This window comes from Lissotriton helveticus, chromosome 8 (genome assembly GCF_964261635.1).
Source record: "Lissotriton helveticus chromosome 8, aLisHel1.1, whole genome shotgun sequence".
NCBI lineage: Eukaryota > Metazoa > Chordata > Amphibia > Caudata > Salamandridae > Lissotriton > Lissotriton helveticus.
The window spans coordinates 1,526,331,392-1,526,346,326 of NC_136069.1; the positions used below are offsets into that span (position 1 = coordinate 1,526,331,392).

Below are 14,935 nucleotides of genomic sequence, written 5' to 3' on the forward strand. Positions count from 1 at the left end.
TGTCTTTCCATGTAAAATGGTTTACTTTCTGGGGGTGAGACATGAACAAAATGCGGGTTCAGAAACGTTCTATATTTGTGGCGCTGTTCTAGAATGACACTAATTAAATCGGTACCTAGACCTCTCCATCTATACTGGACTAACTCGTTCAGGACATCGTGTAACGGACCTGGATCAGAGTGCTGACCCTCATACAGAGTAATGAGGTGCTGGATCATATACATACCCACCAGTCGCTGCTCGGCTGGGGGCAATTTCAGAAACATTTGTGCCACTATTTCGTCTGGAAAAGTGGTAGAATCAGTAATCCATCGGACTGCTGATCGGGCTAGTTCCTGTTCATGCATGGTACTTAACTCACTGTAACCGATTCGTGATTTTAGAATGTGATCGGTAGCTTGGAACACTTGTTCTAGGGAACCTTGTTCTGGTGCTGAATGATGGAAAATTGACTTGTGTTCTAGGCGTAAATGGCGATCTGGAAATCTAGATTTCCCTACATACGCTATTCTGGCGGTATTCTCGTCGTCTTCCTCTTCAGGATCAGAGTTACTTTCTTTCTCGCTTACTTGTGCTGCTTTACGTTGTTCGTGTATCTTTATTATTTCTCTACGGATTTTCTTGTACATACTCTCCATGGCACTAATGGTATTGTGCTTACCCTCGGCTATATTATCACTCCACTTTGTCAGGGTTTTCATTTCGGCCTGATCTTTAGACGGGTAATCTTGTTCTCTTATTAGACAGTTAATTAAAAACTTTAATATCATACGCTGGATCTCAGCTTTCCTTTGAGACATGGCATCGCTAATACTTTCTGGATCATCCCCTGTACGGATGAAACGATATATTCTGTCTAGATCTTCTTTCATATTGGGTAGGGTGACTAGATACTCGGTCACCCTCCTTACGCGTACTGAATATAAAACCATATTATTCTCGCCTGGGACTGGGTCATAGGCACATTCGCCAAGGGCTTGCCTGATTTCTGCAACAGACTTATTACTCTTGGGAGTACGCTGTGATGCTTGAGCATGTAATTCGAGTGCTGATAAACGCTTGCGTGGCGGCGGGGTTTGAGGAGGACCTCCTCCTGCGGCCCCTAGAGTAGAATCATCGACTGATATTCTTCGTGGCGGAGCGGGAAATTGAAATGCTGGTTGGACCGGGGGTACCATAGCAGGTACTGCATGGGGTGCCCCGGTGTCTGGAGGAGCAGGATGTGCCTGATTTACAGGGACTGGCGGAGCGCGAACAGGATTTGCATATTCAGGGACTGTGTCGTCCAGATAGGACGAAATAAAAATATCAGCTGCGGTCGGTTTGTGACATAGCTTGGTCGGAACTAGTGGTGGCGGGAAATTACTGGATGCCTCCGGGGTCGCTTTTGGCAAGCCCTCGGCAAGAAGAGGATACATACCCTTAATAAGGGCATGCCTCTGTCTGTCTGACTGTTCGGCTTTGACTTGTTCACCTATCTCGATTAATTCTTTTTCTTGGGCTCGCTCTAAGGATTCTCTACTTAATTCTGACTTTCTGATTTCTTTTTCAGTTCTTTTATGAGCTTCTTTACGCCATAACTCGATGGCATCTTTCTGTGACTGTCTGGCTTTCTTTTTCCATAATGCTTCTTCTACTCGCATGATGCATTCGGCATCCCATGTACCCGATACGGGCCATCTATACTTTTCTTCTAACTGTTTGGTATACTCTACCCATAAATCTAGATACAATATGGCACTTATGCCATGTTTCTGATACATAAAATGACCTGGACTGTCCCTAGGCGGGACTGGAACTGCTGCTTCCAGCAGACCCTTTCTAGTTTTTAACTGACGTAACTTCGAAAACAAGGGCATGACTGGACTGTAATCTAGACACAATACAATACACAATAAACACGATACTTATTCCCCATTCATACCACGACATTGAAATACATGAAAAACGTTTAAAATAACAGTTCGAACAGAATACTACCTGGAAATACTGAGAACAGAACGCATAAATTTTCTCGAGAACAGAAACTGACTAGAACAGAAACTAGATGCACTGCTGAAACAGTACGAAACTTACCGGTCTCATAAAGAGACACGTCAGGACCCGCATCCACCGAAGTGGGCACTTCGTTTGTGGGACTGTGTACCACCAACCCACAAACCAGAGTCAATGAAATTGACCCTGTCTAGATACCACCCCAGTAACGGTACTCACCGGGCAGCAAGAACGGAAGGCCTCGGACTGGACTGGACTGCTACGACGACGGACGACGAACTTCGGACTTCGGACTTCAGTTACGGGTGGACCTCCGGATACCTCGGACCTTGGACTCTTGGCTTGGGCTCTGGTCGGGACTCGCCGCGTTCCTCCACCGTCTCGTCTGGATGCTGGACCGCCTCCTCCGTCTCCTCCGTGGGCCTGAGGGATACTTGAGCAGAAATATCTGCCACTGCGCAGAAGAGTTCCGTCACGACTGCAGAGGGTCAGGGGGTCGGCGTGGCTTCACCGACGCGTGGGGAAAGGGCAAGTCCCTATTCGGGCGCCATTATGTGGTAAATAAATAAATAATACCTCTCTTTTTGACTAGACATATATCATAACAGATAGCTCAATAAATAAGAGTCAAGATTCGAGGTAGTAGGAGTTTTGCAGGTTTATTACAGCATAAGGACAGGAACAGGACAACCTGCATAGGAATAGGATGACAGGGCCCAGCAGCTGCTGGGGCTGGATCTGGGATGAGCGCGCTGACTTTTAATAACAATACATGAGCATATATACATAACGCAAACACATAGCATTACATTGCAGTGGGCGTAGCAGTGGGTGGAGCAGTAGGTGTGACGCGTAGCAGTCGCGAAAGATAAGGGCGAAAGTAGGTGTAACTGGGTGTAATAGGGCGTATACATAGACATGTGATGCAAACGTAACAGAATATGTCATGAATGGGGCGGAAACCATGGAGGGGGCTACCTAAGGAGCCGGGACCTCTAACCTGATGGTGCGCGCAAACTGGCAATGACGTATCACTAGGAGAAGCTGGGGGCTATGAACTCTGTGCTAGGAGCAGAGACTGAAGTCTGGAGGGTCGGAGCGACATGTACCTAAACAGTATCTAATATCTGATGTTTAGAGAACATGTTGATATAAACTAGAAGTTAGGAGGGGAAAGGCTAACTTGATTCTGAGACTGGACCATGCATTATTCTACATGTAGTGCGTGATGAAGAATATGAAATGACCATTAAATACAGTATTTCTCTAACGAGGAGACGTGAAGGCTAGACAATGACGGAAACTATTGATGCAATTCAGTAGCTTAGGAATGCAGAGAAGGAGGACTGAACTGATAACTGGAATCATGACATATTCTTGGCAGACTCAGAGACTGAGCCAGGCTGGGCCGGGCACTGCGAGGCAGGAAGTAAGTGAAGGGTCGAGGATACAGGTGGGGGCTGTATCGCTCCTCAGCGAGGCTTCAGGAGACAGGAGCTGAATCTGGTGTCCAGGCCCTTTTGAGGCCTAGAAACGGGGACTTTATAATAGAATAACGTGCACACTGAGAAACGTGGCAACGTAGCTTTACATAGGCCTGATATTCGTAGTATTCACGAGAACTGGAAACTAGCATACTAGAGGGGGACACAACTGTAATTGCGTCATTAATCGGACATGGGGAATGCATATGCATATTTAATCATGCACACATAACATATGATGGATGACACGTAGGGACACAGAACATGGCAAAATTTACTTTTCCACAATCTCACAACTACCACCAAGAACCAACGTAGAAACGACTAATTCGTTAACAATTCAATTTCACAAGCTTGAAAAATTGTATGAGCGAGAACTGAGAAAATGGTGGGAGGGAACATCCTTGCAGGGATACATTGAGGTACAAAGAGTACCACGAGGATTGCGTATTTTCACTGTCCCTGCTTATGAGAACCCGGACCCCCTCTTACTAGAAACTTGGGCCACGCACATAGCCAATTCATGCAAGGGGATGCTTGAAATTTTAGTCCAATTTGCATGGAGTGACAGAGATAAAGTGGTAAAGGAAATTGAAGAGATGGAGGAGGAACTTCAAAAAAATCCAAATAAAGAGGAATTGGAATCACTAAGGGCTGCAATGAAGAAAAGGTTACTCAAATATGAAGTAAAAATCAAAACAAGAAAACAAGAAAAATTCGACCGCGACGAGCGAGACTATGCAATGGGGCGGGTCTTGACTTTCGGTAAAAAATACGACCAGCCACGGAAAGACCTAGCCAAAAAGAACTCTATGCCAGAAGTGCAAGTGGAAAATAGAGTGGAAACCTCTGATTCAGACCTAACTGCAAACGAATTATCTGGTGATGAAATGGGAGGTCCATCGAAAATGTCTACCAAAACTCCTTTTCACCAGGAATTCGACCTAATCAAGGCAAGTTGGCTGAGGGGAGGGAAAAACAAACCCCCAGAAGAGGCAGGCAAACAAGGCGCGGCGGCTGGAAGGGGAAGAAGTGGCAATCAGAACAACGTGGCCCCAAGAACGACGCGAAGTCAAAGGAGAGGGAGGTGGTAATGAAGTCTGAACACCATACCATCGTCAATCTGTCACAAAGACCCCTAACACCTGCGGAAGAATCTGTTCTTAAACTGGGACTAACATTCTGTCCCACAACGAACCTTGAATATACACAGACAAGGATAGATTTATATAAATTTATCCGAAAGATCAAACTTCATAAATTTTTCAAAGTAAAGCCAACAGTGAAAGAGATGAAACATCTAAGGAATAACAAGAAAGATACTGATCTCCTTAACGTGAATGATTTGACTGCATGTGAAGTCTTACATTACCTTCGGAAGGAGGGCCACAATGATGAAGATGGAGCAGAAAATACCCTCACACAGAGACTGATTAGGGTGGAAATTGAGCAAGAAGCCCCAGTGAGTGGGTTCAAACCATCATCCAAGTTTGTTCCACAAACAGCTATAGATGCGATTGACATCTTCTCAGATGCCGTCACTAAAGACCTGATGGAGATGAGGAACAAGCAAATCTCCACAAAGAAAACGTTTAATACAACCAAGGAGCAACAACAAGCAATAAAGAACCTATCTGAAGACAATTCCATTGTCTGCAAACCCTCGGACAAAGGGGGGAATATCGTTATCATGTCAAGGGAACTATATGTAACTGAAGCAAAGCGACAACTGAATGACACATCTTGCTATGCCAAAACTACAAGGAAAGAATATCTGGCAAGTGTGAACACATTGCATGAGTTACTTAAAAAATGGCATGACAAACAGATGATGGAACTGGACGAGTATCTTTTCCTGAAAACCGTTAATCCAATTCTACCTACCTTTTATCATTTACCAAAAATTCATAAAAACTCGGACAGTCCACCAGGAAGACCCATAATCTCCTCAATAGGAGGTTTGACAGAGAATCTCCGTAAATATCTGGACCATTATCTTTTTGAATTTGTACTTTCTTTGAAATCGTATATCAGAGATACATCGGACTTCATCCAAAAAGTGGAAGAATTGAACTGGCAATCCACATATGTACTCTTGACCCTAGACATAACAAGTCTTTATACGTGTATAGATCATGACCAGGGTATAAAGGCAGTGGAATATTTCCTAAATAAAAAACCGCTGAAAAATGCAATGCATAACAAAATGTTGATAGAATTAATCGACTTCTGTTTGCATAATAATCTGTTTTTATTTCAGGAGGAGATATATAGACAGCTAACTGGTACGGCGATGGGTTCCTGCTTCGCCCCCAGCTATGCGAATCTTTTCGTAGGCTGGTGGGAGGAGCAGGTAGCCTGGGCCCCTGAAAATTCCACATGGAGTAACAAACTGATAGCCTGGAGCAGGTACATTGATGACCTGTTCCTGGTATGGGATGGGCCTGTGTCAGAGGCCAAAGAGTACATACAGTTGCTGAATAGGAATAACTGTAATTTAAAATTTACAGGGGAGGTAAGCCAGGAGAAGGTCAATTATCTGGACCTAGAGGTGAAAGTACTAGATGGTAAAATTTGTACATCACTTTATCGTAAACCCACAGCGGGGAATAGTGTTTTACACGCCTCAAGCAGCCACCCTAAAAAACTAATCAACAGTATCCCCTACGGGGAACTGTTAAGATTGAGACGCAACTGTACCCAGGATGAGGACTTTGAAAGAGCGGCCAATGAGAGCATAGCCAGATTCTCTGAGAGGGGCTATAAAGACGGTCTCCTTTATGAGACATTGAATAAAGTTAAGAAACTGCCCCGTAAGACTCTTTTTGAAAAGAAAGTACGTCCAGATAAGAACGGAAAGTTTCGCATGATCACTACATATTCCTCAGACTCCTCCAAGTTGAGGTCAATTATGACCAAACATTGGCAGATTCTAAAAACAGATCAGATTATTGGTCCAGACATTCCAGCTAGGCCCCTTATAACATTTAGGAAGGCGAGATCATTAAGAGATCACATAGTTCAGAGTCATTTGCAGCCAATAGTAAAAACTAAAGGTACATTAAAGGAGGCTAAAGGCTTTTTCCCATGTGGGAGGTGCAAAGCCTGCATAAACAGCAAACGAACTTTAACTTATGGAGTACGAGGTTGTAAGGCAGGTAGAAGAATAAATAAATTCATGTCCTGTCAGACTGATCATGCAGTGTACTGTTTGATATGTCCATGCCAACAGAGGTATGTAGGCAGTACCATTAATCCGGTCAAGTTGAGGGTGCTGGAACATATGCGGGCAATCGCTAACAAGGATTTTTCTTATCCGGTTGCCCGACATTTTGCAATCAAGCATAGCAGCAATAGAGACCTTCTCAGGTTCTTTTGTCTAGATTGTGTCCCAGAAAGTCCACGAGGTGGGAACAGATTACAGACCCTGAGGAGACTTGAATCCAGGTATATTATAGACTTAGAAACCAAGGCACCTGGAGGATTAAATATGGGGGAAGAACTGGCCTCACATTTAACTTAATTTACATAGCTATAACACTGTATAATGATTGATTGCAAGAATTTCCGAAAAATATCAAATCCTAGTGGAAAGAAGAAAATATATGTGAAAAGTTGGTAAATGAGTATTGCATATTTGGTATAACATTTTTGTAAATAGTATAAGATTTTTGTATAATTTCTGGGTGTCTAGAATATTACTGTATTTTCTCTGAAATTGGATAGTTGTTGCTAGTTTCGGCGGCCAATTGGGCCGCAATTGCCGATACACGGCAAGATTAGAGGAGAAAGATATTAATATATCAGAACGATTTCGTTTCAATATAGGTCTATGTAAGGATACATAGATCTTGGCACAACAATTCACAGTAGAATGTACTAATAGTGATCAATAGATGGCTCACGTGCATGTAAGGCCGATTCACGGCGTCATATCTTTTTGTGATAAATATGTGGGTCAAAATATCCCCTTTGCCGATTTATGGCTTGATGTTTAAATGAAATTCATATGTTATATGTATACATATTGCACATTCCAAGATGGCGCGTAAATTGTAGAGCCTTTTGGTCCTACCTCTATTCTTGACTACCCAGCATGCAATTATAAAATGTTGCCGCGAAGGAGCGTTCTGATGTTAACACTGACGAAGGGAATCTGTTTTCCTGAAACGCGTTTGTTTAAATAAATAATCCGTGCTGTCAAGCTGCTTGAATCCCGTGAGTGCTATTTTCCTTCGTCTGGCCCGGCTGGGTATTTTTCGGAGGATTTTGGAGCTATCATATATATATATATATATATATATATATATTGAAAAAAACAAAGGTTGCATGGAGATAATAGTTAAGCTCAGATTTCACTTGTACAAAACCGTTGAAATTCAGCAATTATAGTTACCTGAGCTAACTATAACTTACTCCCTCCTAGTGCACTGCTAATGACCTCACATATTACATCACTCATGACATGGTCAGTGACATCACTCATGACATCACTGATCACATCTCAATTGACATCACTGATGATATCATCCGGTGGGTGTAAGTGTTTTGAAAATGTTTCTGAGACTTAAAAATATTTACTAAGGTACTGCATAACTTATATTACTATTCTTTCTGTACTAATAATGAGTGATACAATTTCTAACATATGTTATCCGAGTGGGTGTGTGAGCAACAGAATCTGTGTGTGTATGGCTGTCTTAGTAGCCATAAGCGTGTGTGAGTGACTTTATGGGTGAACAAGATGGTGTGTGATTGGCTGTGTGAGTGGCTGTATTAGTGACTGAGTGGCTGTGTGAGTGGCTCCATGGATGGATGCGTGGGTGTGTGAGTGGCTGTAAAGATGGGTGAGTGGGTGTATGAGTGGCTGTGTGGGTGTGAGTGGGTATGTGAATGAGTGGCTATATGGGTGAATAAGTGGGTGTGTTGGTGACTGTTTTGGAGAGTGAGTGTCTATGTGAGTGGCTGTATGGGTGAGTGAGCGGGTGTGTAAGTGGTTGTATGGATGTGTGAATGGCTGTGTTTAGAGGCTGTATTTGTGAGTGAATTGCTGTGTGAGTGGCTGTATGGTTGAATCAGTGGGTGTGTAAGTAGCTGTATGGGTGAGTGTGTGGCTGTGTGAGTTGTTGCATGGGTAAGTGAGTGGTTGTGTAAACTGCTGTGTGAGTGAGTGGCTGTGTGAATGCTTGTATGGGTGAGTGAGTGGCTATGGATTAGTGAGTGCGTGTGTCAGTGGTTGTATAGGTCTTTGAATGGGAATGTCAGTGGTTGTGGAGGTGTGTGAGCGGTTCTTTGGATGATGTCATCAGTGATGTCATTTGAGATGTCATCAGTGATGTCACTGACCATGTCATAAGAGATGTAATATGTGAGGTCATAAGCAATGCATTGTGGAGGCATAAGTTATAGTTGGCCCAGGTAACTATAACTGCTGAATTTTAATGGCTTTGTAAAATAGAAATCTGAGACTAACTATAATGTCCCTGTAACCTTTGTTTTCTTCAGTGAATTTTCAAGATGTTCTTTATTCTAATCCTAACTATAACGTCCCTGAAGCCTTAGTTTTTTACAGTGAATTTGTATGTTTTTTCCATGTTATTTCCTAACTATAATGTCCCTGTAACCTTTGGTTTTCTAGTGAATTTCGAAGACTTTTGTATTTTATACCCTAACTGTAACCTGTAACTTTTGAGAATGTGTGTGAGTGGCTGTATAGATCACTAAGTGGGTATGTGAGTGGCTGTATGGATCTCTAGTGGGTTTGTGAGAGTGGCTGTATGGGTCTGTAAATGGGTGCTTGACTATGTGGGCTTGTGAGTGTCTGTGTGGGACTGTGACTGGGTGTATGAATGTCTGTGTGGGTCTGTGAGTGAGTGTGTAAGTGCCTGGGTGGGTCTGTGAGTGAGTATGTGAGTGGCTGTATGGGACTTTGACAGTGGTTTAGCTAGACCTTTGGTCTCCCATGGCGGTCCCCACGTTTCTCAACCCACGGCTGCATTGAAGAGCTGGGGGTGCTGGCAATTCCTCCGATTGCCATTGCTGCCCCCGACGGGCGCATTGAAGAGCAGGGTTGCCACCCGAGATGGCAGGTAAGAGCGGGGGAGGCTGCTGCCCCCAAAACTCAGGCCGCGCGGGACAGACTGCCCCCCTTCAAATGCCACTGGACTGTGACAAGGTGTGTGAGTGTCTGTGTGGGTGTGTGAGTGAGTGTGTGAGTGCCTGCGAGGGTCTGTGAGTGGCTATGAGAGCACCTGCATGGGTCTGTGAGAGGCAGTGAGAGAACCTGTATGGATTTGTGAGTGAGTGGATGAGTGTCTGTGTGGGACTGTGACTGGATGTGTGTGCCTGTGAGTGGGTGTATGAGTATATATATATATATATATATATATATATATATATATATATATATAAGCTCCATTTGCACCTGCCTGTCGCACTCCTTGGCTGGTGCCTGCTCGCCGGGGGTGCACCCGACAACAATATCGGCTCCGAAAAATCCTACCTCGTCTACAACGAGAATCAGGAAGCAGCACTCCAGGGTAAATACACGGTTCAGTTTAATTCAGTTCAAAACGCGCTTTCGGCGCGTTTTGAACTGAATTAAACTGAACCGTGTATTTACCCTGGAGTGCTGCTTCCTGATTCTCGTTGTAGACGAGGTAGGATTTTTCGGAGCCGATATATATATATATATATATATATATATATATACACATATTATATATATATGTATATATATATATGTGTGTGTGTTTAATGCGCAATGGGTTCCGCAGATCCATCGTGGATTTATTTGGCCTTGATCTGCAGTATGCGTGCCTCCCCACCACTTAAAAATGAATTCTGCGGTCCACTGTACCTGTTGGGGTAACTTTTTCCATTCCAGGACATTGCTTTTACATAGATGTGCATTCTGGGAGTTGAAGTTTTGATTCATTTTAATTGAGCCCACTGGATCAATGCACCCGATAACAATAATGTGTAAAGCAAAGGAATGGAGAAATTGTGTCCGATGTTCCGATGAAATGAAACCATCTGATCACCTAATTGGCACTGGATACATAACATGTAATATTCCCAGTAGTAAATAAAAACATTGTCTCAATGCGAGTAAAATAGCGGCACGACGACGTTATATAATTCCAATCCAATTAAAGTATAATGCATTCTTGGCCCAAGATCTAATTACATTGTGTAACTCTCCTGTTAATGAATTTGTTTGCCATAACTTGTTTAAGTTTTTAAAAATCTTTCTGAAGCTGTTCTAAGTTAAAATGCACAATCAGAAGATTTTATCTTATCTTATCTTTATTGAATGTTGTATGGGTGGTGATAGAATATTGCTACTGTACCATCTTATAGAGTGTTTTAAAAGCAAAAGTTTTTCATCTTAATCATTTTAAGATTATTAATAAAAAAATGTAATTATTTATTTATTGATCTCAGTTGAGGTCTGGATCAAATAAAAAAAATGACTGATATACTGATATATGGGTCGAGTTCCTGCAATATAAAACTGAAAAATAAAAATTGACGTTGTGAAATTGACGTTATGAAATAAAAAACAATGTCTCAGGTTTTCCCATAGCATTAGCATTGCTCCATGTAGAGGCCCTGCTGGCTGACACTCAGCTCGACACCTTTTCTTTTGACACCTGCAGCGTTCCCTTTCATGTGTACATCAGTGTCACGCAGGGGCCGTGCACAGCGCACACACGCCAGCAGCAGCAGCAGCAGGCGGCTGCGGGTTGTCGCTGCTGCTTCCAACTTGCAGTCCCTGCTTTGGGAAGGAGAGCCCCCTCCCCGCGCCGCCTCTGCCGTGTCTGCAGCGGCAGGCCCCTCCCTCCAGAGGTTGGACCCGTCCATCAGCATCTGACAGCCTGCGATCCTCGGGGCAGCGGCGCTCACTCACCGGAGGGAGGGAGGGAGGCCGCTCTCAAAGGTCGGCTCCCGCACCTGGCCACAGCCCGGCGACCAGCTGGGAGGCGGATTCCCAAAGGTAAGCGGCCCCGGGGCTTGCCGGCATGTACCACCGGCTCGACAGTGGAGGGGCATCCGATTATCCCCTTTACCGGACCCAAGGAAAAGACGTCGCGCTCCCCCGCCTCCCTCTCAAACTTCACGTCGGGTGTCAGCGCTGTTTTGTTATGGGTACCCCCATCATCCCGCACCCATCCCCAGGCTGCAGCTAGACAGGGAGGGATGTGACCTGGTGCCTAATGAACCGCACCAGCAGGCACCGGCTACCCGCAGCACCAGAGGGGAATCTCACCCCCTCAAGAGCTAAAATAGCACCGGATCTTTCTGTCAAATGCAAATGATCGTAAAATGTCGGATAAGAGGAAAATGTGTTTTGGTTGGGAAAGAAACGGGTTGATTTTTTTTGGGGGGGTGTATGGGGGAACGGGGGTGGTGATCATTGAATCATCTGCATTTAGAATGGGACTGCCAGCCATTGCCAAGCTGGAACGAGGACCTGTCACGCTAAGTGGTGGCAGCGAATTACTGGCCCCGAAATAATCTCTGTTGTGATGACAGTGGCACGTGCGGCCCGGGTACCAGGAAGGGCAGCGATAGGCTTGTAAACAGCTCGCTTATTTGCATTTTTATTCCCTGAAATGTGCACACCTAACGTAAGTGAAAAACAAAGCAGCCGATGAGGGACGGAGAAATGGAGCTTCCCCCATCCTATAAATAAAAGGCAATTTCCCGTTTTTTTACTGATTTTTACGGAGGTATATATAAAGAAAAACACCTGCTTTTTTCTCGGTATTTAATTTTTAAATGGGGTGGGGGGCGGGGGGCGGGAATAAGCCTTCTTGCGAGCTATTCTCAGGCTGTAAATCTTCACTGCCAGGCCAATGGTTGTGCAGACTGACAGGTGGAGTTTAAAGATGGGACTATATGGAGCTTTGAACAGATACAGGTGTCCATATGTTTAAAAGCATGATGCTAATGTTGTCATGTGAGAGAGTATTACATAGGAGGAAGGTATCATAAACGCATAGCTATCAAGTTTCCCAGTTTCATGCGTGGTGTGCTGTCCCAGTCCAGGTTTTTTCTTTGAATTCTGGGACTTGCAGTCCTATATTGTAATGCCATAAACAAGGCTATACCTCCCATAATTAAAAGAACAAACCTGGACTGGAGTAGCAAAACATGCACGGACGTTGGAAACTGGGCAGGGTTTTAGGTCTGCTTATGACACTACAAGGCAGGGTGGATGCTGGAAGATGAAAGTGACCTCAGACACATCCATTCCGCTAGACATGGTGCATGTTCTGTGGGGGCCCTTCGGGTGGATGCAGTGGCAGTACCTTCTGAACTCCCTGCGGCTGGACCCAGTCCCTCCTTCCTTCTCTTTACAGTCACTCTCCTCCCCCTCCCCTGCTCTGTTACTTTAATAAACTGCAAGCATTTTATTTGAGACAAGAGGGGACAGTTACATCTAATCAAATTTAAGCCCTTATGTGTGCAGCACCCCCTGTTATAACAGTCATTTGTTGGCCCCCATATTTTAATGAGAAGGCCACTGCCCTACAATAGTGCTACCCCTGTTTCTTTTTATCTTTGTACATTTAAAAACGCTCTCCCTGTTTTTACTTATCATGTATATCTGTACAAAGTTACTTAGGACACGGGGGCATGTTTTATGCTGTTTTACGTTGATTCAAAGATGTCGATGTTTATCACATGGTGGTAAGTTCCACCCTTTTACGATTTTAACAAATCAAATAAAAGTATTTATGATAGTACCTTCTGAACCAGGTATTGAATGAGTCACAAACATGGACAGAATATACTAAAGATTGCTGCAATGTGTTCATCTATTGCCTTGTTATAGTTTTAAGTTGGTGAGTGTTTACCTAGCCTATTTTCAGATTATATGCACAGTTTATGTAAGGTGCATATGATTTACATGAACCGTAACGATTCTTTATAGTATTTTATACTGCTGTAGTAGGTATGTAAAAGGGTCTTTCTGGGGTGTTCTCATTTTAATTACAGGTAACGGAATGTGCTTATTTGTTGCACTGCTTGACAGAAATGGGGTCTCAACCAGCACTGGGCTACCTTTTCACTGCTGGAAGTATCTGTGCCGCCTCTTAATTGCATCTAGAAAGATTGTGTAAGCTACATTTTTAGGAGCAGAATTTAAGAGTGTTTCTCTCAACAAGTTTAAATCCACAAATTACATGCAAAAATTCTCCATCTGTTTTAGTCCTTAAAATCCTGCATGACAAATTGACATTCTATCAAATTAATACTGACTTCCAAACCCTATTTAGGTGCTCCACTGTTTCCCTTCTTCCTTCTGTCTGCTTCTTCTGTATTCAAGTTACTCTAAATCACGTCTATCCATCTTGAGCTCTTTTTGGAAACCATAACTATCCTATTAATTCCTGCATGCAATTGCTTCTCTCATCGCCCCCTCTGATGCTCACATCTGTGTCAATAATGTACCATAAAGATACTGGTGTGAATGCATGGAATGAGCATGCAAAACTAACCCCAATGTCTAATGGACTGACCACTGACTTTGGGCTTCCGGGTGGTGTGCTACTCGCCATAAAGTGTTTCAACGCCGCCTCAGGGGTAGTAAGCGCTATATAAATGCAATTTCAATTTATACACTAAAAGTAGGGTAACCGCTATCTATAATTTTTACAGACAGTCCGTAAATTCGCCCTTAAGTCCTTTGTCACTGACAAATGTCTTCACTGACAGCATTTGTTGGTAATTTCAGCCTCTCAGCTAAAGTACAAAAGTTTATTTTCACAATTTAGATTCCCTAGCTACAGTGTAAGGGAGTCTCCTGGGCTGCATTCTGGAGGGAGGGGCAGACTGCTGAAAAGAAATAAACCCAGGGTGCTTTCTTCCCCCAAGAAATGCAAACATGTGAAAGGCTGCATGGGAGGCGTTAATTACTGCAATCCTTGGAGCTTCCTGATGACACGATATTTTGTTTTTGCGAGGTACAGTTAGTAGACCGAGTTCATGAACTCGAAAATCTATTGGGAAGACCAAGAGACTAGGACAGAGCAAGCTGGGAAAGAGGAGATCAAGTGACAGAAAGAAGCATGCAGCAAACCTGAGAAATAAAAAGGTACAGAGATCGAACTGCTAAATACCAGCTGATGTGTGATTTCTGTTCAACGGCTATATGGCAAGCCGTGGGATAGCCACCGAGCAGGTTAACAAAGAGAATATGGTCCTCTAGGTATACATTTTCCACTTTATGAAATAGTAAGCAAAAGTGTGCAATAGCACCGTAAACTGTAAGATGACTCAGTGAGTCAAATTCCCGTTTCTGACTTCCGTATATCCTACATTACACAGGTCTGAATCCTGTCAGGGGGTACTCAGCTATTCATCCTTCCAAGTCTAATAAACTGCTTACAACTCAGTTCGGCAAAAAATAAACCCTGTAAATAGGAAGTTATTCTTGTTCTCTG

General features: G+C 43.6%; 1 protein-coding gene across 1 annotated transcript in view; it reads left to right on the plus strand.

The window, feature by feature from the left end:
• Positions 1-11,190: 11,190 nt before the first annotated feature.
• Positions 11,191-14,935, plus strand: part of GDPD4 (glycerophosphodiester phosphodiesterase domain containing 4) — a 371,535-nt gene continuing 367,790 nt past the window's right edge. Inside the window, exon 1 of the mRNA XM_078658510.1 lies at positions 11,191-11,478. The gene's annotated coding sequence lies outside the window, so the exon portion shown is untranslated. The remainder of the gene's footprint in view (positions 11,479-14,935) is intronic.